This window comes from Balaenoptera physalus, assembly GCF_965194825.1.
Source record: "Balaenoptera physalus genome assembly, chromosome: 12".
Taxonomy (NCBI): domain Eukaryota; kingdom Metazoa; phylum Chordata; class Mammalia; order Artiodactyla; family Balaenopteridae; genus Balaenoptera; species Balaenoptera physalus.
Window position 1 is genome coordinate 12,075,956 of NC_138897.1, and position 24,632 is coordinate 12,100,587.

General features: G+C 33.0%; 1 long non-coding RNA gene and 1 pseudogene across 2 annotated transcripts in view; one reads left to right on the forward strand and one right to left on the reverse strand.

Moving 5' to 3' along the window:
- Positions 1-24,632, reverse strand: part of LOC309639117 — a 352,791-nt gene that overhangs the window by 107,701 nt on the left and 220,458 nt on the right. The gene's annotated exons all lie outside the window — the stretch shown is intronic.
- LOC309640303 (serine/threonine-protein phosphatase 2A 56 kDa regulatory subunit gamma isoform pseudogene) lies at positions 20,639-23,812 on the forward strand (annotated as a pseudogene). Its single transcript has one exon. The product of its transcript is annotated as a serine/threonine-protein phosphatase 2A 56 kDa regulatory subunit gamma isoform pseudogene (transcript).

Consider the following 24,632-nt stretch of genomic DNA (forward strand, 5'->3'; position numbering starts at 1 on the left):
AGCTCCAGAGTATCTGTTTGCCCAGTCACAGAACATGACCCAGGCTCAGCAAGGATGACCTGTAGGATCTGTGGACCCTGTTTTACATTATAATTGATCTCCTAATGCAACCAAAAGTGCTAAAATACAACAAAGAAGTGTTTCAGTAGAAAAGCTCTTATCTAAATGTCTACAAAGACTAAACTTTGCCAAAATCTTTGGATATGGATACAATCAACATTAACAGGTTAGGATTTTAATAGTTTTTGAAGTGAGTTAGAATACTTCAAATATCTTAGGAAATAAGTTTTCCAAAAACAAGCAGCCAGGACAAGCCCTCTAAATTGATCTGGCAGATCAATTTATTCAAATTTCAGGGGACACTAAAATGAAAAGGTGCTCAACTTCATTTGTCATAAGGACAGAAAATACTAAGTGTTGACACACATCTGGAGTAACAAGAACTTCCATACAATGCTCACACTCTTTGGAATACTGTAAATCTATTTTTAAAAAACAACTAACTATATGAATACCATATAACACAATTCCATTCCTAGGTATGTACCCAAGAGAAATGTATATGCTTATAAATGTATAATTCATAATATCTGAAAACTGGATAAATCCGTAGCTACAGAAATCGTGGTTTACTCACAAAATGACATACTATTTAACAAAGAGAATGAAAGATTACAACTTCATGAAAAAATTTAGATGAGCATCACACAGCATGGAGTAAAAGAAGCCACTGAGAAAAGTATCTATGATACAATTTATATTTAAAAAGTAGGTAAAAAATATCTATGCTGCTGGAAGTGAGTAAAACAGCTCTCCTTGAGTCAGTAGTGAATGGAAAGGGACTTCTGGATGTTGGTAATGATTTAATTCTTATTTCTATCTGGTTGCACTGGTGTGTTCATTTTGCAAAAATTTAATTTGTATACTTATAGTATGTGCATTTTTCTGTATACATATATCATTTCTCATTAAAAAAATTTAAAATTCTAAAATAAAATGTTTTTAGGGCTGTTATAATAGTAAAGTACCCAAAGACTGCTTATTTAATATTAGGGTTAAAATTAGATTTCAAACCTTTGGAATTTTTGTCTCTATAACTACCAGGGAGTGTTAAAACAAACATATCTTGGTAGCCATTCCAAACATTCACTTCTTTGTTGAAAATTAATAAGCATGACATGGAAAAACCAAAAACATGGAAAACTGTGTTTAAAGAGAAGCAGAACTGATGAATGGTAGCCTAGGGCCAGGCATATTTGAGACCTGCGGTACACGTTATCTCTTCTTAATAAGGTGAACCTGGGAGATCTTGCTGGAAGGGAGAAAGTCATAAAAGTTGGGCTGACTCTCCAGGTGGATTTGGAATTTAAAATATACTCAAATAAGTATCGGAAAGAGAGTGAGCTCACCTATGTCAAGCAACGCTGTGGATTACAAAAAGATAGGTAATGGGGGACAACACAAAAATAAATGATGTTAGAATAGATTGTACTACTAAATTTTGCTTCTCTCATTCAATGATTTAGGAGTCAGAGAGTTTTACTCATTACTTCCAATTGTACCATAGTTAATAAATCGGGGTTAAGATATTCATATGATTTCAATTTATTTGTCAAACTAGTTCTTTATTCAATCTAAAGCATATAAAATTCTAAATTGTGCATAATTTTGAGTGGAAAGAAAATTATCTGCCACACTAAATATAAAAAGGAGTGTACTAATTATTGTATTTCCAGTAAACTTTTTTTTTTTTTGATATGGCTGTCCTGTTCCAGAATGTTGAAGTACAGATATAAATACTAGATGAGCACGAGTACTTCATCTGAAACCAAGAGTTAAGCTTTCATCAGTCTTTATCAGATGCTGGCATTCTCAACATCTCTTTGTCCAAGGATGGAGTTAGGACTAATTAACCCATAAATGACGACTACTCCCTCCCTTAAAGAAATGAAGATTTATAATAAAGATTGAAAAAAAGGCAGTACATCCTAATGTTTAAATTTTCCTTATTTTAGCCCATGAATATACACATAATATAAACATAATTAAAGCAACAAGAAAACAGTCCCGCCTTTCCCAAATAATGACAAAAGAGGGAACATTTTGACTATAATGTGAAAAGAGGGACTATTATTGGGCTCAATTCTACATAATTACTTAATAGAAAATTGTTATTAAAACACAGAGAATTAAAACATCCTTTTGTACCTAGTCAGTAGCAAAGGCGAATATGTATTTAATAGTTGATTTATAACCTCATTTCACATTTTCCTTTTTACTTGCACCAGTTACTTGAACTATAAGTTCATTTTGTCATAAAGAAATGTGAATATAATCACATCCTAATTACATAGCTTTGGGTTATTTGTACAATTAAGTTATCTGTTACAAAGTTAATGAATGTTAATAATGCAATTCTCTTTGGTGACCTGATTGATATACTAACATTTATTGGGTACTGCAGTCATTAATTGAGGCATACTTATTGAATGAATACTGAATATTCTAATATATATATTTTTCTCCTCCAAATCACAGTCATTTATAACAATTTTGTTTTTAACCAGTCTCTCAATTTTTAAAGTTCTAAGTAAAAATAGAACAGTTAATGCTAACTCGTTTATCTTATTTTATATAAGAACACTTGGACATCAATGTAAACTAGTCTCCCAAGATTTGGGAGAAAATGTGTTCTTTGTCCTAGATAGGGCCAAGCATGGAAAACGGGATTAGCAAAAATGTGCCTCAAATACTAATGCCCTTGAAATGTGATACAGAGAAAACTGAAAATAATGGAGGAAAACCTTCTTTATGGTACAAGGTAAAAAAAACCAATTACGTGCACACAAAATTAACACTAAGCATTTCAACGACTGAGGAAAGTTTGTTGTCTTTATTTCTTGTGCTTAGATTCTGTCAGCAGTCATAAATCAAGATAAGGTTTAGATCACTGTGTGTTAAATTATATTTATGCCCTTGTAAAGCTGTGCAATATTGTGCCTTGTGTAAGAAATCTTTAAACCACATGTTCTACCAAGTAACTGCTGATGCTTACTTCCAAAATTCGATCTGGTTGCATTAGATACTTTAAACAAGGACCTTTAAAAGAGTCCATTTGAAAAAGACTATCTTTAAGATGCTTATTTGTATATGTCACCACAGATTTACACCTTCTTGTAACAACTTTGAAACTGTTATCCTATTTCTTCCAATGCCTTTTGATATCTAAGATTTCCATACTTAATTTTAGAACATACTCGGCAAAATACAACATATTGTGCTAAGAAAAAAAAAATCCCTAGCATTGGTAGAACTGGAACTGACATATTAAAGTTGTGTCAAGACATGAAGTAAAGTTGAAAGATGTAGTAATTATAACATAAAAGTTTTTTTCATCCAAAGTATCCACATAATTGAAGCAAATGTGAATTCTGCTTGTGAGAATTATCTCATTTTTCCACTTCAGTTAGCTGGTATAAAAATAAATAATGACATTTTATGTCCCCAAGCAAGTAATACCTAAGCATAAATAATATACTAGTGTTGATTTTTATGGCCTTCTGTTTAGCACTGAAAATGCATGCCACTTAAATGGTTAAAAAGTATATTAATATAGAGTTGTAGCTATCGTTTTTATTTCTTAAAGTTCAAAATGTATCTTAAACTAATTCATTGTGAGTGTTGAGCACATAACAGCCCACATCATTGACTATTTCTTCTCTTACACACTTAGCATAAGAAGAGTAAGTGAAAACATATATACTCCCTTAGATATTATCTTTCTGGAATTGAATAAGAAATGGTTTTAAAGCAACCCTTACCCCCTCAAACACAGCAGCATTGTCTGTACAAGCTTACACCCAAGAATATTCCAAGAGTTCCAGCATTTCTGGAATTCTCTTACTTTTTTCATATTTATATTTATTTTATATGCAATTATAACTCAGCAAAAAAGAATTCTGCCTCTTGCTAACTTCACTCACAAAATACTAATGAAGTTTTTGCAAATGTCAAAACATATTCTTCATTTTTTATGAAGGTAAATCAAAAAAAATGGATGATTTTTAATTGGCTATATTCATATCATCAGATTATCACTACATTAAGCAAATAAATGATAAGGATTTATAAAAATGAGACAAAATTCTTTCACTAGATCAATGGCATTACTGCCATTCTGGCAAAATGACTACAAACTATTGTTCAAAATATTCTGTGTATATATCAACATAGCTTTGCCTTAAAATGACATGCCTAGTTTTAAGTGGAAATTTCTTAGAACGAGAAAAACAAGTTTGTGTTGGTTTCAATTTTAATTCCTTTTCCAGCTTAGCTTAAGATGTTTATTCTTATTTCTTAGAAAACTATTACTTAGACAAACATTGTCTTTTGGCTTATGGAAAGTATTGTAAAAATTAATAAACAGAAACCTCAATTAAACGGTGTTGGGACACCAGAAAGGGGAACTCTCATATCCTGTGACAACAGCCAAGCCCAACATGAAGAAAGACTACCTTTCTTTCCTGACAAGGATTCAGCCAGTGGAAAGCCACGGACTCTGTTTACCATAGCCCTCCAACTTCCTTTTCCCCTCTGCAAAATGACCTCCTTCCCTTCCCCTGCAGGGACACACAAGTGGCTCACCATGGTTGCAGACCCTGAATTGCGACTCTCTGCTAATCCCAAATAAACCCATCTTTGCTGGAGAAATAACTGGCAGTCTATTTGTTTCAGGTCCACAGTGTACATGTTCAACTTGAAACTTTAACTTGACATGAGTGGAAAAGTCTGAGTATAAGAAAATTACATAAAATGTGTGAAAGGAACTCTTGGATTAAGCAATTTATGCAACTTTAATGTATAAGAAAAAACAAATTATTTTTAACCTATATATATACTTCAGAAAAGAAATTGTTATGATTGTTTCCATTGAGCTTGATACCAGATAGTCTCTTATAAGGTAGCCAATAACAATGAGGAGGATATCCTAATTATGAACACTTGGCAAGTTATTTTGTGAAAATACATTAGAATTTAATACATAATCCTGAAGCCTCTTTCTCATCTTGCCTGAATTCAGTTCCACAACTTTCCAGTGTTACAGAGGTGAACTCCCCTCATGAAGATAATGCCCTGTGAGCTTAGGCCACAATTTGATAGCAAACTGTTTAAAAGACAAGATGAAAAATTGGAGATATAGCAAAGCAAATTTAATCCACAAAGGCAAAGTAATAAATTCAATCCTAGAGGAGATTTTATAGATATGATGAACAGTGAACAATTAAGAAAACCACTTTCAGGAATTGTTTTTGGTCATTGCCCCTTTTTAATACTGAAAACAAGATGAGGTAGAAACTTAAATGTGTGTTACCATGATGTGCTATCAATCTCTCCTCAGACTATATTCATGAGATAATTTCCCACTCCCCAACAGTAAAACAAATATAAACATCAAAATAATACTTAAAACTCATACAGTTCGGGCTTCCCTGGTGGCGCAGTGGTTGAGAATCTGCCTGCCAATGCAGGGGACACAGGTTCGAGCCCTGGTCTGGGAAGATTCCACATGCCGCGGAGCAACTAGGCCCGTGAGCCACAACTACTGAGCCTGCGCGTCTGGAGCCTGTGCTCCGCAACAAGAGAGGCCGCGATGGTGAGAGGCCCGCGCACCGCGATGAAGAGTGGCCCCCGCTTGCCGCAAGTAGAGAAAGCCCTCGCACAGAAACGAAGACCCAACACAGCCAAAAATAAATAATAAACAAATAATAAATAAAAATTTTAAAAAATGATTAAAACACATTTGGGGATAAATATAGACAATTAATTATAAAAAAAAAAAACCTCATACAGTTCAGCTCAGTGTTTTTATAGCTCTCTCTGTTTTAATATGACGGTTTCATCATTCACTAATGAAATTTAGCATTGAATGAATTCAAAAACAATTTGAGAGATAGACAGAAAAATATAAATATATGTCTACAATTATAAATGTTTATATTCAACATAAGAATTAAACATAAGAACATGAGAATAAGTGGTTCTGAGTCAAACAATAACTAATATTTATAGAGTGTGAGATGAGTATGAGTTATCCTCTTTTTTATAGATATGGATGTTGTATCCCAGAGTTGTTAAGCAACTTTCTCTACATTACATGGGCTCTAAGTGACGAAGCATACATTCAGCCTAGATATGGCTCCAAAGCCTATGTTCTTTCCACCAAGTAGTCTGTTAAATTATACGTCAAATCTTGATTTTCAAAAATTAATAGAAATTTGAAATGAAATATATTTATGCTTTATTTTGACAAGATTTTATTATAACCATAAATAGTAAACAGTGGACAAAATTATTAGAAAGTATGAAAAATTCATATCTGAGAAATAATATAGAAATCTATCATCTCAAACTGTATCTATATGGATAAATTTAAGTAGCTAATCAAAAAAATCAATATTTATGTATACATCTACATCTCTATCTCTATCTATACCTCTATCCAGTGAATTTAATAAGTATAACTAATCTTCAAACTGTAGCACTATTCACACAATGCAAATTGGAGTATGCAAAGTGAAAACAGAGTAGGGTATGTATTTGTAATGTATGTATGTCTGTGAAAGAGCAGAGAGAGAATATGTTAGTATAAGTAAGTGTGTAAACATTTTTCTGAAATCTATCCCTCTCTCTATCTCTATTTGAATGTGTTATTTCTAGTTCTGTAATATACTGATTGTATACTGTATATTACTGTATACAATCTGTATATAATACTGTATTATATACTGATTGGATACTGTATTACATTGGATGTTTAAACCAATGACAAAGTTACTGATTTTGTTCAAACAATTAAGCTGGCTATGGTGCATACAGGAGTATCACAGGCAATATTTTGGTTCCATCACAGTGCATTGATATGGTGAAGATGTTCTAAATTCATTATTTTAATGTTAAGTAATTTTATATATGGAAACTATAAAACTAGTTAGAGTTTTGCAACATATCAGGCATATGGATCTATATTTCTTTGTTGTGTGTTGGGATGAGAAAGTACACGTTGCCAAAGCACAGAAATCATTCACCAGTCTCACTGAGAAAAGACAATTTCAATGATAATTTACTTAGACATCTGAAGAGATGTGAGAGATGTTAATAATATTTAGCACTGAATTTATTTATTGTTGATTTTTGTTACTGAGATTTTTACTTTATTAAAAAGAAATATATTTTAGAAAAGAGAGACCAAACTATATATATTAATTGCCTAAAAATATGCTCAAGTATTTCTTCAGAAATTCATTTGGGTACATAGTGGGTGGCTCCCCTTTCTTGCTTTGGAAAATTTTAACACTTTGAGATGTGAATTTATGTCTGATTTTTTTTTTTTTCAGGAGTTCCTGAAAATTACCCTGTCTTGATTTGAGACTTTGTTTACTGACAAAAATAATGAAAGGAACAAAATTTGACTCATTACCTTTTTTCTTAAGGACAAAGTAACTTCACAAACATGTTCACTTTCGTAAAACAAAGTTACTATGTCTTTTAAAATTAATTTTCATAATTAAGGAACTTTAATAAGAATCCAAGGCTACATTTCTCTTTGGATCTAATTAAAACAGTATTTTATACAGTTGTGCCTGAATTTCTTTTCTCAGCCAGCTAAACAGAAAAAAAAAATTAAATTGCCCCCAATGTGGCTTTGCAAAGAGCTTCAGCAAACTTAATTAACCTACCTTGAGTCTCCTTAAATTCAGTATAAGGCAACATGGGTCAGCAGGAAAAAGGGCAAAACCATGAAGTGATCTCTGAAAGGCTGGGGTCCATTTTAATAGAGGAAGTTGACAAATGAAAATAAAAACCTCTGTCTTGCTTTGGAAATGTAAATTAATTCTTTCGAACTGTTAATCACTCAGGTTTCATGGTTCAGAAGTTATGGAAGTCCCTAGAAATGTAGGGTCACTTAAATGATTTGTAAAGGTGAAGGAGTCCTCAAATTATGCACAACATTTGTACTTAATTATATCAATAGAGCACATCATTTTTCTTGCATTAGCAAGAAAATGACTTCCCCCTTCCTACAAATAACAAATTCCTACCTTTACTTGTATACCCACCTGAAATGGTACCTCCTTTCAAAATATTCCTTGACAGTCACATACAGCCTTTCGATTTTTCCTCTTCTCTGTATCCCAAAATACTGATTTCTGCTATGTAAAGTATGGCATTGAAACTATTTGCTTACATGTGTCTTTGATGGAAAGGCATTGATGCAAAAAGGTTTTTTCCCACTTGCATGCCTCATTTTAATTATTTTTTTTCCAAAGAAGAGAAACTCACTAAAGTTATCCCGCTTAAAGGGGTCTTATTTTAAGGTATCATTTGGGTCCTCAACAGTAATATGGTTCTATGTCTGTCTGGGATTGTTTTTTGGATTTCTTGGTCAACAACGAGACTCAGATCCTCTGTTTCTACCTCTGTTTCTGTCTCTGGGAACAGCGTATAACGGTGAAGAATAAGTATGAAGTAAGCCAGACAGAGAAAGGCAAATATCATATGATATCACTTATGATACAAATGAACTTATTTACAAAATAGAAATAGACTCAGAGACATAAAAAACAAACTTATGGTTACCAAAGTGGGTAGTGGGGAGGGGGGAGATAAATTAGGAGTTTGAGATTAAAATATACACACTACTATATATAAAATAGATAACCACCAAGGACCTAATGTAGAGCATGGGAACTCTATTCAATATCTTGTAATAGCCTATAATGAAAGAGAATATAAAAAAAGAATACATATATATTTATATATGTATAACTGAATCACTTTGCTGTACACATAAACTAACACAACTATACTTCAATGAAAATTAAAAATAAAGTAAAATAGAATGACAAATATGGGGAAAAAAAGAATAAGTGTGGGACCATGCAGACCTATTTTGTTGTTAACTCAGTACTAGCATTTGTTAGCTGTGTAACCACAAGCAAGTTACTTAAGTATGCTGAGCCCTGGATTTCTCATCTATAAAATGAAGATTAATAATGCCTACTCCTCAGGGTGGTTTGGAGGGTTAGATGTATATGGAGTGTGTGTGTGTGTGTGTGTGTGTGTATTGACATATATTTTTCAATAAATTATAGCCACTGACCACACATCTTTCTCCCTAGTGATTCCCAATTGTGAGTATTTGGGAATTTCCTGTAAGTCAACAGATTTTATAGAAAATAATATATTACTGTATGCAGAAAAGGTGGGATACTTTAACTTCAAAAATGACTTATTTTAACACAAATATTTTCTATAGTCGGGGACAGAGTACTCTTTATGTTTGACCAAGAATTTAGATAGTCTCTTTTTCCTTTCTTTAGGCAACCAATTGTTCTTTTGCCTCCCAACAACCCTCCTCACTCTAAATGTCTTTACTCTCAGATGAAGATATACAGATATGATGCAAAAAGATTCTAAATGCAAATGATCAAATCAACACTCTTATAAAAGAAGAAAGGCAAGAGTTAACCACAATCCATTTCAAAAACACTGAATATTAATTTGTTATTAATTTGTTATGCTATTTGAATATATTTGTCCTTCATATTCAGCCATTCTGAATTACTTTTCCCATTGTAAATATACAATTTAGGAAAAAGATTCCCTCTAAGTTTTAAATAATATTTGGATTAAACATTGCTAGTTTATAATTTTAGTCATGATAGTAGATTCTAGAGTAGAATGGCCACTGTTATTTATTTTTAGGGATGGTATCTGTATGCCCACTGCAGCGGCCTGCTCTGTACTCAGTTTGTGGGTCTCTGCGCAGTTATGTTATGCTGAGGATCTTGCTGCGTCTTTTGAGAGCAAGCATAACATATTATTGGGATCCCTTTCCTATCCATTTTACAGGACACTACAGTCCTTAATATTTCCCATGAGAAAGGAAGCTTAAATCTTCTTTCCAAAGTTATACAGATTTCTAGTACATGCAATTATCTTTATATACCACAGTTTACAGCCACATTTCCTCCCAAGATTAAAAGAGGAGTATTGAATTCACATCTATAAAAGCCATCTTATGTCACATTAAGAATGTACATGGAAATCATCTCTTGTTCTTTTTTTCCCCCTAAATCCCTAAGGTGTTCCACATAAAAAGAGTAAACCAGAAAACTAAACACAAGAAAGAAACTTCATGCATGTTGAGGTTCTTCATAAGAATCACAGAAGGTGCTTGTTAGAGAAGCACCTCACTGTCCTCACCCATAAAGAATAAGAATTGGTAGGATGCGGCCATGTAGCTGAAAAAACACTTCCGCTGATTAGAAGGACTGCTAAATTTTTAAAGCCACTGTTCTTTCCAATAGCACTGATGACTAAACACATTTGAATGTGGTTCAAGGTACAGTATTTTTTTAGTCTCTCCAAGTTACAGCAGATCTCCAGAGCATGGGCATGTGACTTTATGTGTATGTTTTGAGGAAGGGAGTAAGTGGTGCTTATCCAACATGGAGTCATAGTATGAACAGAATGTTCATTAAGGTACGAAAATATCAGGTGATTATTCTAATGTAGAGGGAAAAAAAATCTTAGCCCTCCTGAACACCAACTCTGCTTGATTTAGTAGTATGGTCTGGATTCAGATTTATAATTGCATTGATAAGGCACAATAGGCTGTATTCAGCACCAAAGATAGTTATCGAAAAGACAGGATGGAAGACAGAAAACATCATGGCACATCCTGAAATGTCACAACAGGAGTCTTCTGAAACCTGAGCCCATTTTGTGATGCTCAAGTCAATCGGAATTTGGGGTGTGCTTGGTCATGAGAAATGGGGTTGAGTGTGTGTTTACAATTCCAACACAGGGCTCTGGAATCCCTTTAGTGTTTAAACCTGTTTAGTCATGTAGCCCCACAGGTGTCCATGATGGGCCCTTAACACAGCCTGCGAAATACAGACAACTCTCCACCCTTTAGGTATCTGGGTCTCATCAGTGCTGGTTCTCAGGACTTAATACACAATCATGACCACCAGATGCAATGTCAGGGGTGTATTCCTTAACTGGAGTTTCACTGATCTTGAATCTGGTATATAGGTGTGCTCCTAATAATCTCTTGGATTCACATTACAAGGTGAATGGACCAAGACTGAAAGCTTATGGTATCCCTGAGTCTAGAGAAAACCTTTAGAACCACCTGTTACCCCTTCCATTCTACCCCAAAGCCAAATGTTTATCTATGTCTTCCCTACTGATAACATAAATACAATATAAAGATAACAAGTCTTCAAAAAGGGAGGTTGAAAATAGTTGCATTTTCTAAAATGGAGAAGGCAATAAGTCCCGTTTATGTTTTTTAACAAAGAACCTAGAATCTTATGTAATGCCATACATGAATGAACCAACCTTGTTGATAGTGAATTAAACCTACACTTTGTGAAATAAACAGCATCCTTAATAGCCAAGCATTGGTTAATATAATTTTAGAAGTAGTTAAGTCGTGACTCAGCTATCAAAATAAACAGATTTGTGTCATGTGTAACTTTATTTTATTCAACCTGTAAACAAATAAGCAAACAAAAAATAAAAACATATTTATAGAAGCAGTTTATTCAGGGATAGTTAACAGTACTTCCTAAATCACAGCAAATGTACTTAGCTTTTATATTTTTTTGCAAATAATAATTTTCCAGGTTTTCAATATTAAGTGTACCACCTCAGAAGCATAGTGATTTTTAAAAGTAACCTTATCAAATAATAACTTGAATAGTTCATACATTATGGGTGAAGAAAAAAGAACATTCTCTCCAGCTGAACAGTTAATATGTATCTAAATATTCAAGATTCTTAGGGAAGCTGTAGGATTTATTTGGCAATGATTATGTTTTAGCTTTCTAACTTAGTGAAATTCAATCATTTAAATACAACATTTATTTGTTTTCAATCTGATTATTATTATACTATTAGATTTATTTCAAGCCCAGAAATGTAATATCAGCTTGATCTTCTTTTTATAGGGAGGAAAGAGATTTGTCCCTGCCAATTCCAGTAGCTCAAATTAATTTCTCGCAGCTGGGAGGGGGAAAGATCTAATGAGAATTTTATTAATTCAGGGTCCAGCCAGATCCAAACTACTTGGGAAGGAAGGGTGGCAGAGTAGATTTAGATGAGATCTTCAGTCCAAAAGTCAGAATTTAAACTCTGACTTAACGACTAATGACTGGTTTTATGCAATTCATTTAACCTCTGAGACCCTCAATTTTCAAGAACCACTATTACTAGATGATCCAATAATCCCAACTTGAAAAATGCCATGTTATACTCAAACAGTGGCATACTTCATGCAGTTCTGAATTGTATGATTTGTGTGTGCTATATGATGCTTTACAAACAGGCAAATGATACTGTTTTATCTATATGTGAGCTTTGAGTGTTCTAGCCAACATGTAATGCCAATCTTATTCGGATATAATAACACTTTAAAAAGGGGGGGGGGTCAGTTTGAAGAATTACAATTTCTTGAATAGAATGATTACTCACAAGCAAAAACTGGAAGTATAAAAATCATCGTTTCATCAGAAAATTTTAGTTTTTATTTTATTAATTCATTACCTATACTCTCTTATGGGAAAAACAAATAGCCACTTTAAAATCATTAACCTTTAAGTTTGTTAGCATCAATCTATGTATTTTTCCTTCACTCTCTCAAAGATTTTGCATGAGAGCACTCCCTTATATATATCACTTGCTCAAAAATCCCTGTCTTGGATTTCTTACTAATAAGGCCAATATAAAGCATTTTTTGTGTTTTCCTTTAGTATTTGCTTTACAATTTTGAAAGTTTTCCAGCATGCCAAAAATTGGAAAGAATTATACAATAATCTAAGTATCTACCACTAGATTCAACAATTAAATGCATGCTTCCATATTTGCTCTCTCGTTCCATCCGTCCATCCATCCAGCCAGCCAGCCAGCCGACCAGCCAGCCAGCCAGTCATTAATTTATCAATTTAATTTGAAAGTAAGTAGTGTGATACCTCCAGCTCTGTTCTTTCTTAAGATTGTTTTGGCTAGTCAGGTTTTTTTGTGTTTCTATACAAATTTTTTATTAATTTTTATTGGAGTATAGTTGTTTTACAATGTTGTGTTAGTTTATACAACTTTTAAAATTGTATAACTTTTAAAGTTATTTGTTCTAGTTCTGTGAAAAATGTCACTGGTATTTTGAAAGGGATTGCATTGAATCTGTAGACTGCCTTGGGTAGTACGGTCATTTTAACAATATTAATTCTTTCAAACCATAAACAAGGTATATCTTTCTATCAGTTTACGTCATCTTCAATTTCTTTCATTAGCATCTTATGGTTTTCAGAGTACAGGTATTTTACCTCCTTAGGTAGGTTTATTCCTAGGCATTTTATTCTTTTTGGTGTGATTATAAATGAGATTGTTTCTTTAATTTCTCTTTCTGATAGTTTGTTTTTAGTGTGTTGAAATTCAACAGATTTCTGTATATTAATTTTGTATCCTGAAGCCACTGAATTCATTGATGAGCTGTAGTATTTTCCTGATGCTGTCTTAGGATTTTCGATGTATAGAATGTCATCTGCAAACAGTGACAGTTTTACTTCTTCCTTTCTAATTTGGATTCCTTTTTATTTCTTTTTCTTCTCTGGTTGCTGTGGCTAGGACTTCCTATACTGAATAAGATGGGCAAGAATGGGCATCCTTGTCTTGTTCCTGATCTTAGAGGAGATGCTTTCAGGTTTTCACCATTGAGTATGACGTTACCTGTGGGTTTGTTATAAGTGGTCTTTATTATGTTGAGGTATGTTCCCTCTATACTCACTTTCTGGAGAGTTTCTATCATAAATGGATGTTGAATTTTGTTAAAAGCTTTTTCTGCATCTATTGAGATGATCATACATTTTTTATTCTTCAATTTGTTAATGTGATGTACCACACTGATTGATTTGCAGGTATTGAACCGTGCTTGCATCCCTGGGTTAAATCCACTTGATCATGTTATATGATTCTTTCGATGTATTGTTAGACTTGGTTTGCTAATATTTTGTTGAGGATTTTTGCATCTATGTTCATCAGTGATATTGGCCTGTAATCTTTCTTTTTGTGATATTTTTGTCTGGTTTTGGTATCAGGGTGATGCTGGCCTCATAGAAGGAGTTCCGAAGTGTTCCTTCCTCTTCAAAATTTTGGAATAGTTTGAGAAGGATAATAGTTAGGACACATTATAGAAGCTTAATTTTTGGAGTTTCCTATGCCAGAATAAGAAATAATGAAAGAAGGTATGGCTTCAAACCAAGCCCTGGCACATACTCAACTTTCATCTATTTATGTCAAAAAGGTACATCTTCACAGCTCTGTCATAATAAGCTGTGGCAGTCATGGGAACATTTTCAGCTATTGTTTTCATTTTATTCAAAATATACACATGGGCTATTGACATTTGGTGGCTGTGTCAAGTGCTTAAGAACGGGGTAAAGAGGAAGCATCAAAGAGCTCCGAGTCTAAGGGTGGGGAGAAGAGAGGGAAATCAACAAAATATGCTTAGGCAGATGCTGTGGGAAGTTCATCATTTGGATTTGAGTTTTCATACATGGGTGTATATACAAGTACTGACATTTACGAAATAATAGGAATTAATCCAATTACAAATAAAATTAGGGAATTCTAACTGTGTTTACTAATTGTTGGATATAGAAATTATTCCAGCATTTTCATCTCACTTTCCTGTGAGACTCTTGCTTATCCCCTACTCCTTCCTGAATAGGGAAAATATCAATTTTCTATACTCTTTCTCCAAACTTTCTGAGTTGAAATTCATACCTTTGGTTATGTGATAATTTAGAAAGTTGAAAATATCAATATTGGAAATGCATAATCAATTAGTAATTAATAACTTCAATCATTAACTGAGAGCAAGTTTTGGTTTGAGTGTCACCCAACAAATCTGTGGACATGCTTGACATTGCTGTACAATCATTTGGGGATTAAAAAAAAAAAGAAGACATTGACTAATCCCACAGAGAATACATTTCTAAAACATAAATAAGTAATCTAGCCTTCAGAAAACAACATATTCCTATTAGAGTCCAATAGAAGTCAACAATTTCAACAGATTAGTTCCTTTTACTGCTGTAGGAAATGCAAGGGACAATATGTTTATCACCTTTTTTTTTCTCCAGGAATTCAACATCCAACGTCCTAGATACTAACCTATTTTCATGTTTCCCTTGCAGTATATGATTTATTCACGATTTGTACTATCAACCAGAATAGTTATATCACTTTTCAGAATTTTTTCTGATATTGCTCATCTTTCCTTTAAAGGCTGATTCCTTTACAGTATTTGAAACTTTTTTTTTTTTGGTTGACATGGTGATGTTGAACTGCTGCAATCTCAGCAGTGTCTCAGTTAACGATACCCTTCAGCTCAAAAATACTTCATTTCTCTCCTAATGTTTTACATGGAATTGCACGTTTTTAGTCCCCGAGCCTCTTAGGCAAGAGAAGGAAAAATGCTGTTTCCAACAATGCATTTCAAACATAAGGGTTAGAAAGAGAGGAAGAGCTGCACATTTAGAACAAGATGCCATCATATAACACAATAAGTGTAAATTTTTATATCTCCTCCTCCAACCCCAAAAGTCATAATACAGGTAGGTAAGATAGAAAAGCACACCAAACCAAACAGCACTAACATATCTCAGCTACAAAAGTAAAACACTACCTTTGATGTGAACCTTTGTGTGCAGTGATTTCACTCATAGACACATGGAATTAGGGCTGTAAGGATGTCCTCACATATATATGCTGACTGTTACCTTGCATTTGTGTGACATGATTTGGCAGCACGACTATATCTATAATCTCTTACATCTAAATAATATTTTTGATACTTGTACATAGCTCTGGTGATGCTATTAATTTCTGTTATAGTCTATCATCAGTTGAAACTAACAAAAAATACAAATATTTCTTAGACACTACCAATTGAAATTATGAATTTATGAGCTCTCAAGCTGAAATTATTGATAATAAAGCAACATATCTTGGTTGGTACCTATACAAATGTAAACTACTTTAAGTTGTGAAGATTGTAAGACTAGCCTTCTCTATGCAAAGATGAAATCCTAACTAAATTTAAATTTACTGGTCAATTTAAAATTTAAAATCAACTGTAGAAAATAACCTCTTTATTAAAAGGAGGAAAGGAAAATTAATATATTGAACATGCTTTATGGATAATCAATATACAGTATATCAGAAAACCCTTTCCAGCAGATCAAAAGGCAAGTATAGAGATGTTTTTATAAAGACAGGTTGGAGTCGATGTGTGCTCCAATGCATTGTCTCTAATTTTTAATGGAATGATTTAGAATTCTAATTCTAAAGGAAGGATAGCTCCACTTAAAACTGACAACAATAATGTTTTCAAACAAATATTGCATATTTGCCTTGCATCAGTGTAGGACTAAGCATCTTACATCTATTATTTCATTGCATGCTCTCATAAGTGTCTGAAAATGTATGAGAATCAGAATAATATTTTACATTACTTACTTGAATCTAGCAAAACAATTTCCCTTTTTATTCAATTGCTTTTCTCAAAAGGCTTGAGACAAAAGTCAGAAGTGATGGTTTATGCTAATTTCATCATTGAGTACAGCTGACACTGAGAAATACTTTAATGAATAAAATGTCAGAAGTGTATTATTTGGCCTGACATATTTGAATTTAGAGTCTATGTGCACTAAATTATTTAGATTGGCCTGACATATTTGAATTTAGAGTCTATGTGCACCAAATTATTTAGATAATTTCAAGATTCTATTTCATATTTTGCCTAGCAATAAAAAATATTTGATAATAATGTTGACCATCATGTGATCAACACAGTCGGATGTCTTATGTGGTGAGTATTGAGGCATGTAATTAAAACAAAATATGTCAGACTTACTTCCAAATCCTTGCAATAATTTAACATTCCAACTTTGTATTTCTACACTTCATGATAATGCACTAAGTATACTTTCCTTCAAATGTTTCCTTTTACATAAATATTTTGTGGAACAGCATAATTTCTCCCATTTTTTCTAAGTCTTCTGGTATTTGGAGAAAATTCTATTTATATAAAATTTATTTCAGTAGTTATTAAATGGAATACCTGCTATATGAGAAATACATGTTTCAGGACTGAGAAGATAATTAGGACAAGCCAGCTATCCATAAGGATTATAAAACAGTGATCCAACTCTGTTTAGAGAAAAATAAAGAATTCTGTCCATATTGTGAGGACTGGTGTTTCTAGGAGTATGCATTTCACAGATGTCCTTATTAGCTCTGCATTTTTCTTTCATGTGTGCATAATTGTACTGCACAGTCTTACAATCATGCATTTTAAAAATATAGCCCTTTATAAAGTTTTCAATCTAGTAAGTCAGACCATTAACAGAAGTCCCAGCACTGCTTAAAGAGGCAGCCATAAATCTCAAATTTAAAGTCTTTATTTTATTACCCCAATGGAATAAAACTAGAAAGGGAAAATAAAATCATTTCCTCAAGTTCCACAGAGGTGTGGAACAGCATTTCAGAAGTTCTATGAGGTCTTCCAAAGCCAAGTGTAATTAAATGTAGAAAGCTGGAGACTGCTCTATGAAAAAAAAATGGGACAACTTGCATGTTCTTATTAAAATCATAAAGTTTACCTCTAACCTGTATCCTTCAGGTGTCAAAATTATTATGAATTTCATGCACTATGTTCTTTTTCCTGATAACTTTCAAATTTTGAGATGCTAGGACAAATTATCTTTACTGACTAAGCAGATATTCTGGGATGATTTTGTAAAGGTCCAGCAGTAAGGGCTCATATGAGCCACACCTAGCATGAAACTGTTTTTTCTCAAGTCTAGTTGTGCCCAGTGGGCTAGCATATTATATCATTTAGACCACGATTAGAGGATTAAAACAAGTGTGTTGAGCAAAAGAAAGTAGTATAAACACCCATGAACTCAAAAGCACTTTCTCACAAAAACATTTTACCTAATACAGAAAAAGAAATAAAAGAAAGCACATTAGCTTTCAGCCACTGTGGTGCCTTGTGAAAACATAGCTGGTTCAATGTTAATTTAAACCTAATTTTATTGTCAATGTTGCAAATGTACAAAAATTATGACTGAATTTGTATTAAATGAATAGAAACCAGGGCCACAAATACAAGTGGGGAATTTAGAGAATACAGCTGTTGCCAAAATATCCATAAAGGGTAGAATGCTTATATTTCGAGCAAAGAAAAGAAGGGTAACATATAAAAAAATCAACTCAAAATGGATTAACGATATAAACCTAAGACCTGAAACTGTAAAACTAGAAGAAAAAACAGAGGCAAGATCTCCTTGACATTGTTTTTGGCAGTGATTGTTTTGAATGACAATAAAAGCACATGCAACAGAAGCAAAAATAAACAAGTAGGACTATATCAAACCTAGAAGTTTTTGCACAGGAAACAATCAACAAAATGAAAATGCAACCAAAGGAACGAGAGAAAATATTTACAAATTGTATGTACAATAAGAGGTTAATATCCAAAATATAAAAGGAACTCATAACACTCAATGGCAAAAGAACAAATAACCCAATTACAAAATGAGCAAAGGACCTGAATAGACATTTTTCTAAAAAGGGCATACAGATGGCCAACAGGTATATAAAAAGATGCTCATTATCACTAATCATCAGGGAAATGCAAATTATAACCACAATGAGATATCACCTCACATCTCTTGGGATGGATATTATCAAAATGTCAAAGATAGCAAATGTTGAGGATGATGAGAAAAGGGAAGCCTTATATACTGCTGGTGGGATTATAAACTGGTACAGCCATTATGGTAAACTGCATGGAAGTTCCTCAAAAAATTAAAAATATAACTACCATATGATTCAGCAATACTACTTCTCAGTGTATATTCAAAGGAAAAATAAAATCACTATCTCAAAGAAATACATGCATTCACATATTCACTGAAGCATTATTCACAGTACGCAAGATGTGGAAACAAACTAAGTGTCCCTTGACAGATGAATGGATAAAGAAAATGGGCGGTATGTGTATACATACACACACACACACACACACACACACACACACACACATATATATGTATATACCTATAATGGAATATTATTCAGTCTTTAAAAGAAGGAAATCCTGCCATTTGCAATAACATGAATGGAGATTGAGGACATTATGCTAAGTGAAATAAGCCAGACACAGAAAGACAAATATTGCATGATCTTACTTATGTGTGGAATATAAAAAAGTCAAATTCATAGCAACAGAGAGTAAATGGTGGTTATCAGAGACAGCGGGCAGGGAGGAATAGGTGGAATAGAGGGGATATTTTAGGCAAACTATTCTGTATAATACTATAATTGTAGAAACATGACAATATATATATCAAAACCCATAGAACTGTAGAACATAAAGAGTAAACAGCAGACTTTAGTTAATAATAATGTTTTAATATTGGTTCATCAATATTGAACATAGGATTTTGCACAGCAAGAAAAAATAAATAAACAAAACGAAAAGACAACATATGAACTGGGAGAAAATATTTGCAAATGATGAAACTGACAAAGGCTTAATTTCCAAAATATCCAAAAAGCTCATACAACTCAATAACAAAAGAAAACAAACAACCCAATTGAAAAATGTGCAGAATACCTAAATACATATTCCTCCAAAGAAGACAAACGGATGGCCAATAGGCACACGAAAAGATGCTCATAATCACTAATCATTAGAGAAACGCAAACTCAAATTACAATGAGGTACCATCTCATACCAGTCAGAATGGCCACCATTAAAAAGTCTACAAGTAATAAATGTTGGAGAAGGTGTGTAGAAAAGGGAACCCTCTTACACTGGTGGTGAGAATGTAAATTGGTGCAGCCACTATGGAGAACAGTATGGAGGCTCCTTGTAAAACTAAAAATAGTTACCATATAATCCAGCAATCCCAATCCTGGGCATAGACCCAGACAAAACTATAATTCAAAAAGTTATATGCACCCCTATGTTCATAGCAGCACTATTTACAATAGCCAAGACATGGAACAACCTAAATGTCCATCAACAGATGAATGGATAAAGAAGATGTGGTACATACATACAATGGAATATTACTCAGCCATGAAAAATAATGAAATAATGCCATTTGCATCAACATGGGTAGACCTACAGATTATCATACTAAGCAAAGTAAGTCAGAAAGAGAAAGACAAATACCATATAATATCACTTATACATGGAATCTAAAATACAACACAAATGACATATCTATTAAACAGAAACAACTCTCAGACATAGAGGACGACTTGTGGTTGCCAAGGGGCATGGAGGGTGGGGGAAGGAAGGATTGGGAATTTGAGATTAACAGATGCAAACTAGTATAAATAGGATGGACAAACAACAAGGTCCTACTGTATAGCACAGGAAACTGTATTCATTACCCTGTGATAAACCATGATGGAAAAGAATATGAAAAAGAATATATATGTGTGTGTGTGTATAACAATCTTTTTGCTGTACAGCAGAAATTAACACAACATTGTAAATCAACTATACTTCCATAAAATATTAAAAAAAGGATTTGCCTTACCACTGAAAGAAGAGCACAAGATTTTCTTATTGAAGGTGTTATTACCTTTGGAAAAAGTGAAGTCTCTGATCGTTTACCATCCTCAGCTGGCATACTGTGTAGTTCAGTTTTTAGAAAAGGACAGCACCCTCACTGAACCAGTGGTGATGGCACTTCTCAAGCACTGGCCAAAGACTCACAGTCTAAAAGAAGTAATGTTCTTAAATGAATTAGAAGAGATTCTAGATGTCATTGAACTGTCAAGAGTTTGTGAAGATCATGGAGCGTTTAGCCAAGTGTGTCTCCAGCCCCCACTTCCAGGTGGCAGAGCAAGTGCCATATTACTGGAATAACGAGTACATCATGAGTCTAATCAGTGACAGTGCAGCAAAGATTCTGCCCATCATGTTTCCATCCTTGTACCACAACTGAAAGACCCACTGGAACAAGACAAGACGTGGCTTGATATATCAGTACAACACGCTGAAACTCTTCATGGAGATGAACCAAAAACTATTTGATGACTGCACCCAGCAGTTTAAAGCAGAGAAACTGAATGAGAAGCTAAAAATGAAAGAACGAGAAGAAGCGTGGGTTAAAATAGAAAACCTAGAGAAAGCAAACCCCCAGCTACTAAAAAAGAAACATGAAAACGTCTACGGTGTAACTTGAATGTTTTTATGAGATAGGAATGTGGCTCCATCATGGGAGGGGATGGAAATCAATATCACTAACATTGTATATGAGACTATCTGCAATAAGAATACTTTTCAACTTTAAAAAATATTGATTGAACAAACATATCACTCTAATGTAAGATAATAATAATAGGGGGAAATGTATGGGAGGGAGGAGGGGGCATATGAGAATTCTCAGTACTTCCTGCTCAATTTTTCTATAAAACTAAAACTTTTTAAAATGTCTACTAAGTTTTTAAAAAGTTAGGAATCCTAGGCTCCAAGAGCTTTAAGATAGTAGACACACACTGAAAGAAAGCCACTGGATTTTTAAAGAAAAGAAGGTCATTATTAGGTGATTGATTGAGGTGTTTTTGTAGAAGTGATGGGGCAGAAGTTGGTTCATGAGAATGGGAAAGAATTTAAGCCATAAAAGAGAGAGAAGGATGTCCCAGACACAAAAAAGAACATAAAATTCATTATTAAAATCATTTAATTATGGTGATTTACTTTACTTTTATCCTTACAAAGAAATAGACTTAGCCTCAAAATAAATCTGAATTTCAACAGAACTCTGTCCTACTTTTAGTCCCAATCTACTGGAATAGAATGGATCAACAGAGTATTTTGTTCATTGTCCTTCCTCAGAATAGATGCGGTACAAACATCTCAAAGAATATATTTTTGGAATATTAGAACAACCTCTGTTTGTTTTGTTCTATCTTGTTTTTTCTTGAATGAATGGGAAAGAATATGGAGGGGGCATACATATATAAACACTGGCCATTTATTGAAAAAACTGTTTAAATACATGTAATTCTTTATCTTACAATGTAATACAATAGCTGAATTTGAAAAAAATATGTTTCTTTGCCTACTTTTAGCTATTCTGTGCACTCTGTACATTCAGCCATTTAAAATGTCACTTTAATTTACATAAGAATGAGTAGGTAATGTGGCCAGGGAATTCTTACATAATACTATTATTTCAATATCACAATCCTCTCTGGACATGATTGGAAAGCGATGCAACAGAAATTGAGGAGCTAGAGAGACAAAGTAACAGTGGCGGTTACCAGGGCTGTTCACTCCCCAGGAAAGGAAAAGCTAGGCAAAAGCACACATGCATACACACTCAAACGTATGCATGTACATGTACACACAACAAGATAACTTTCTTTACATAAAGCAGAAAGAAAGCAGGATAAATACTGTTGTCAATTCCAAGATCGTTCTGCATTCAACTTGCAAAATATTTTACAACCCAAGCAAAATCTGGCAATAGGATAGGATGTCGCCTTTTAAAACACTCACTGGTTTCACTTTGAACTCCTGTCAACAATGGTTACTTATAGGGAAACATTTTCTTCCAAATTCAATTTCCACTGAGTGATCAAAAAGACATTTTTAAAACAAGTAGGGTGCAGGGATAAAGGTCAGAAGGAGGAGGGTTGAAAGAGCCTAGTTTGCATTGTATCTCTTTTCATTCTCTCCTTCAAAGGGAAACAATAATGGGTGACCTTTCCCCAGTGAAGGACCTAAGGAATCTGCAACCTCATGTACATTAGTGAAATATTGTTGATTTCTTTGGGAACTTGGTGATGGCCACATGTGTGAGTTAGAGGGAAATAGTTTCCTAGACACCTGTGTGGGTAAGATTAGTGATAGTTAGGCTCTATATTAATGTTCTTCAGAATCCATTGCCCAAATAATTTTCTTCTCTGTCCTACTGCCCACTATACACATGAATCTGCAAGGGACCAAATACATACTGAGTAATTGAGTAACACAGATATTACTTAAATGTGTAGCTTCTACATAGAGGAAAAGTTTGAAATCAATATATGCAACATAGATTCTTAGTATGTTTGATCTAGATTAAATATTGAACTAAATCAATATATGTGGAAATATAGTTTTTATACATATATTAGTATTTATTTTTAGCACTAATAGTACATTTAAAAATATTCACAAAACAAATACAATTAATGTGAACATATCTTACCATCTGAATCAGATTAACTCTGGCTACACTAAAGGACATTTCTTGAACTAATATACAAATCAAACATGAAAGAAACTGCAGCCACCAGTACTTTGGTATAATTATATTATTTTGATATACATTTGATATATAATTATAAACAAATAATAATATAAAATAACAATGTAAAATCAAGAACAAGATTACAATGACAGCTAAAATAATGTTTATTCAATACTGTACTAGACATCATAGCAATTGAAATGAGACAACTAAAATGAAGATCAGGTACAAAATTTGGAAAGGAAGGAAAATACCACTTTTCCCAGCTGATAAGCTTATTTACATTAAAAATAATCCATAAGATTATTTGATTACAAAGAGTTTTAGCATTGTTGCTAAATAAAAGATCAATATAAAATTTTAATTACACTTTATATACCACCCACAGTTAGAAAGTGTTATTAAAAATACCTACCAGTCACAATATTAGTGCATAATATGAAGTATCAGGAATAAGTCTCCTAAAAGTTATCAAGACTACTATGTAAGTACTATAAAACTACTTTAAAATATATTAAAAGAAGCCTATATAAATATATATACTGTTATATATAACAATTAATATTTATATTGTCAGCATTGTATTATATATTACCTATAATATATGTTGTTGATTATTATATGTTAATAAATTATATAATTAATATAATTGTATGTTGTATAATATTATTACTAATTATAAATTTTATACATATATACATATATATACATTAATTATCAAGAATAAGTTTCCCAAAAGTTATAAAGAGTAAGTAAGTACTATAAGTAAGTACTATAAAATTACTTTAAATAAATTAAAGGAGATCTATACAAATATGTACATGATTATATACTATTGTTGTTTATATTATTTATATTATATTATTATATTATATATCCATGCACATCTATTTTATAAATAGGAAGTTACAATGTATTAAAAAGATTACTTCTACTCAGATTGATTTAAAAACCAATGCAATTTCAATTAAGAGGGGTGTTTTTGTGAACATATAAAGTTGACAATACCGTGGATATCAGGAGGCTAAGGTTTGAGAATAATGAAACCACTTCTGATTATACAAGACAACCTCTTCTTGATTATAAGGCCAAACTGATGAAAATCTGTCTGATCTTGGCAGAGATAAATAACCAGAGAACAGCACGGAAAGCTCAGAAATAGACCTAAATAAACTTGAAGTATAATATATAAAGAATTTACATTGAAGAATAGGGAATAAATTACGGACCACTTAA